This window comes from Schistocerca americana, chromosome 1 (genome assembly GCF_021461395.2).
Source record: "Schistocerca americana isolate TAMUIC-IGC-003095 chromosome 1, iqSchAmer2.1, whole genome shotgun sequence".
Taxonomy (NCBI): domain Eukaryota; kingdom Metazoa; phylum Arthropoda; class Insecta; order Orthoptera; family Acrididae; genus Schistocerca; species Schistocerca americana.
Window position 1 is genome coordinate 468,202,068 of NC_060119.1, and position 5,340 is coordinate 468,207,407.

General features: G+C 38.0%; 1 pseudogene; it reads left to right on the forward strand.

Moving 5' to 3' along the window:
• The first annotated feature begins 2,749 nt into the window (after positions 1–2,749).
• On the forward strand, positions 2,750–2,867 carry LOC124556029 (annotated as a pseudogene).
• Positions 2,868–5,340: the final 2,473 nt, after the last annotated feature.

The window sequence follows — 5,340 nt, forward strand, 5'->3', positions numbered from 1 at the left end:
ACAAAGTTTAGAGACCTATTAAGTACCGAGCGAGGTGGCGCAGTGGTTAGACACTGGACTCGCATTCGGAAGGACGACGGTTCAATCCCGCGTCCGGCCATCCTGATTTAGGTTTTCCGTGATTTCCCTAAATCACTCCAGGCAAATGCCGGGATTGTTCCTCTGAAAGGGCACGGCCGACTTCCTTCCCCATCCTTCCCTATTCCGATGAGACCGATGACCACGCTGTCTGGTCTCCTTCCCCAAACCAACCAACCAACCTATTAAGTATTACAAACACCTAAGGATGCAGGAGTTCATATTTGAATAATAGAATAATTATTGACATCTTGGATATTCTGGAATCCAGCCGGATGTTCGCGTCGTTCTCGCACGATATTTCAACAGCGTGCCTCGCTGTCTTCTTCAGGTGCTACCTGAGACTGCGAGACTGCGTGCGAGAACGACGCGAACATCCGGCTGGATTCCCGAATATCCAAGATGTCAACAGATCGCCGGGAAAGCATTAAGAATTACAGAATAATTATTGACAATATGAGACAGCATTTGACCGAGCGACCCCAAAACTATTCGCAGATCAGCAAAAGAACAGTAAATACGAAAGTCCAACAAAAGAGATTGCCAGACAATGCTTACAGATTTTACAACCTTTGAGTACAGCTAGAACCCTATACTATCTAACATTCACAACGGTCCATTGTTTGTAAAGTGGTAAGTTTCCAGATAAAGTGTTCGACAACATTCTTTAAGGTTTTCGTTGTTTGTAAATTGACAAGGAGAGAGACAGAGACTTCTCTTTCTACATACCTGAGAAGCATTATATGCATTATATCTTACCGATTCCATTTTTCTGCACAGTATTTGAAGATTACTATTCATGTATTCGCTAGTGCCTGGTTTTAGCCAGAATCAATTTATTGGGTGATGAAAGAATAGTATTTTAAGGTAGACGATATACTAGGAAAGATTCCTTTTAACAAAACTAATACGAAAGTTTTGATCATAAGTAAACTGGAAAAAGTTCCCGAAAACTCTTTAACTGGTAGGTGAACATACACTGTATTTCCTTGTCTAGAGAGAGAATGAAACGAAGAATCATCCTTATTATCACATGGCTATTTGCACTCGCTCAGTAACAGAGAGCTCATCCTGTATTTTAAGTACAATAAAGCGTTTCGTGTCACTGCAATCTGACTAGTGCAAAATAGTGATCGACAGAGGATAAAACTTCATAGAACAAGTTTACTCTTTTGCGAATAATCATTTCACTATCTTAAATCCAATAGCTCTTTGAACTAAATGATTTTCTGTCGACCGAATGGCCTGCCCATGTGGCGGCTTTTCGTAATCTTGATATTTCTTGGTTAGTTGGTACTGGTTAGTCACTGTTAATATTGGTTTCTTTCTGAACTCAGGGCGTGCTAACTGTTAATTTACTTCGTGAGAAGACGCCACAATTTACTGTCTTCAAAATTCATCATAAAACAGAGTTCACCGGGGAACTGAATATATCATAGTATCTTTCTCTCTTTAACATTGGTGTCTTAATCAATGAATAAAGATGATAATGTTTAAGCAAGTCTTGGCCAATTTAATTTTACGTTCTTGCAAGAATTAAATTCACATCAAAAGTTATTTTTACACACTGCTACACCTACGCTCTGAGTAATGCAGCGATCGAGAATAATTAAAGTTCTCACAGTTTCAACTTTGAATTAATTCCCATCTACTGAAACTCCCTGAATTCACTTCAAAATGAATTATCGGTTCTTTATAACAATAAAACTTCATGAAGAATATAATTTCAGATAAGGTGGAAGGTACTTATGAAATTAAAATTTTGAATACTTTATGCCCTGTGCACAGAGGCCGAAAATCTTCCAGTGATAGTAAATAGCGGATTTGATAGTTTTGAGTCATTAAACCAACTGCAAGAACTTCAAGGTGAATATTGTCAGCTAATGAATATCAGGTTTGTTGGTCCAATGTCACTGCTCATAGCAACTCAAAACAGTTTGTACGATTCAAACAAGAGCATGGAAATATGGATTATAGATCTCATCAACATGAAAGTATCTGAATCAATGTATCTGGTGGGCGAACAGCAAAGGTAGCTGTGTCATCTGTTAAAAAAATATGTTGAGTAATTCGATGAAAAGCCATGCATTATTCAGGATTATATGTATCATATGGAGATGTACCCTCATAAAACATTGTCACTCATCTTATTCAGTCCCTTGGTCAAGGAAAGAAGAACCTGACAAGAAAATCGAAAGATGATGGACTGGCAGATAATGGAACTGTCCCCAGTTATCAGTTTCAAGTGATGCCATTTCGTCTGAATCCGAGCGGATGCATTTCCATAGTAGTGCTGGATGTAGTATTTGCACAAGAGCTGGAAAATTTGGAAGTTTGTGGAAAGAGCTTATGGGACCAAACTACTGAGGTCATCAGTCCCTAAGCTTACACACTGCTTAATCTAACTTAAACTAAGTTATGCTAAGGACAACATAAACACCCATGCCCAAGAGAGAAATCTCCAACAGGGGGAGCCGTGGGCCAGAGCTGCTTGACAAAATCGCCTTCCATGTGTACAAGTTGCTAACAGCCACAGAAACGTGGGAAGAGCGTATTAAATTATTAGAAAAAGTATTTGAAAAGTCCACAGAACGTGGCATTACTACAAATCTGATGAAATACAAGTTTGGCAAAAATCAAGTTATGTTTTGGGTCATATTATCACCATGATGCTAATGGCCTCGCCACAGTGGTAACACCAGTTCCCATCAGATCACCGAAGTTAAGCGCTGTCAGGCTGGGCTAGCACTTGGATGGGTGACCATCCGGTCTGCCAAGTGCTGTTGGAAAGTAGGGTGCACTCAGGCCTCTTGAGGCAAACTGTGGAGCTACTTGATTGAGAAGCAGCAGCTCGGGTCTCCTAAACTGTACCATTGGGCCTTCCAAGGCCTGTTTGGATGGAGTTTAGTTTTAGTTTCTTCACCATGATAGGAATAAAACCAGAAATAAAACGACATCCAAAAAGTTGGATGCTGTTAGAAATTTTCCACACTCTACAGTAAAAACTGCAATCATTAATGGGTATCACCTCATTCTTCTGAAGATTCGTACTGAATCACTTACTGAATAATGACCGCTTCTTGAGTCTGTTGAAACAGAATAGGTCATGGTATTGGTCTCCCCAGTGAACACAAGTATATCAGCAAATAGAAACTGCTTTAGTAGAGTCAGATACTTTGCACTATCCGAACATGAATGAGGATTTTTGGTTAGCTTATGATGCGTTGTTGATGGGATTAGGTGCTTGTTTATTCCAGGTAGTAAAGGTAGATGACCAGCAGGAAATTAGAACGTTAGGTTTTGCCAGCCACTTTGTGTCCAAATGTGAAAAAGGTTGCATTGTGACCTAGAAGTACTCTAGCCATTAAATTGGCTCTGCAGAAATGTAATGATAATTGTGTATGGGTAAAGAATTAAATTGTGCTGAGAATTAATCTATGTCACAGAAAATGACAATGTAGTAGCAGACGATCTTTCGAAACTACCTCAAGGTTTGAGAAATTTGCATGAATTAGCTGAATAGTTGTCCATCTTTAAAAACCTAATAGTAGAAAATTTCCCATTCGTGTAACAATGCATGAAAATGTGAAAACACGTGATAAATTAAGAATACGACCATCCTAAATGGAGTAGAATTAAGCAAGCTTCACTTCAGGACGATGATGAAGCTGTTGCTATGTGTATTTTCTATCAGCGAGCAGCAGGCTACTATAGGCAGAACTGGACAGTTCCGTTATCTTCCAGTCCAACATCTTACATACTTCTTTAGTCACTGCTTCTTCCTGTGACCTAGGAACTGAATAAGACGAGTGAACAAATGTTTCTTGAGAGTAAATCTCCATACGTTACATATAATCTTTAATAATGCCTGACTTTTCATCAAATCCTTAACATAATTTTTTAAAAGATGACACAGATCTCTTTGCTGCTCATCTCCCAGATACATGGATTCAGCTACTCTGATTTTGATGTGATCTATTTCCTGGCTCTGGTCTGAATCATACAAACTATTTTCAGTTGCCATGTGTAGTAACATTGGACTAACACATCTGATATTAATTAGCTGACGACATTTACCCTGAAGCAGGATTTGATGACTCACGAATACCGAATGTGCTATTTATTCGCATTAGAAGATTTTCTACCTCTGTGCTGTCTAAATCGATTAAATTTTACCGTGATCCCAAATCGATCAACCTATCAGATATCATCTCTCCATCAAGTGTTGTTACCATTATCAATTAAAACACAATAACATTAGTTAAGCTAACGGTATTAATGAAGCTCCCTACGCAGTTGAAGGCACCCTAACTGATGGAATCACATAAAACTATCTATTATTGCAAACTACAAAATATATTGACTTAGTTAACTAAACTAATCTAAACTACCTCACTATCACTCATCAAGGGTTAAAGCGATACCAAAGGGCAAGTTCGCTAATATAAATGTTTACCTTTTTGTAGACTTGAATTGTTCTGCTAGTGTACATCAGTGCTCAGACAAGGCGTCAGAGATAAAAAAATTTCTGTCAGTGAGGCTCAATCAATAAAACAAGTACATTCAATAGAAAAGCCCACATTAGTCACAATTATAATCATAACATTAGTTAGTTCAATTAATTATGCTTGTAAAATAACTATTAAATACTCGATAACACAATAAAGTCTCAATTGACCATAACTGCCTGATTGTTTTCTTCTTCGTTTGAGTCCCACGTTAATCTGCTAATTGCTGTGTGCAATTCTTGTTAGAGCCCCTCGTTGGTTTGTGCCATTGGTGGCAGCTCTCTCAATCTTGATATTTCTTGACTAATTGGTGGTGGTTAGTCATTGTTAATATCGGTTTCTTTCTGATCTCAGAGCGTGATAACAGGTAATGTTTTTGCGAGAAAACGCCACAATTTACTGTATTTCAAATTCGTCGTAAAACAGGGTTCGTAGTCGAACTGAATAATATTTAGTACCTTTCTTTCTTTAACTTTGATGTATTACTCAATAAATAAAGACAATAATCATTAAGCAAATCCTGTCTTTATGCGAGTAATCATAAAGTCGACGTTCATGAATGCTGGTAGTCAAAGATCATATGTCTATCTTAGCTTTCGTTAAATTTGGTGAAAAAATGACGATCGCTGCGCTGCTCATGTAGTGATCTAAAATAATTAAAATTCTCACAGTTTAAAATCTGAATTAATTCCTAACCTCTAATACCCCCTATCTCACTTCCCCGAATTCACTTAAAAAGATGAATTGTCAGTTG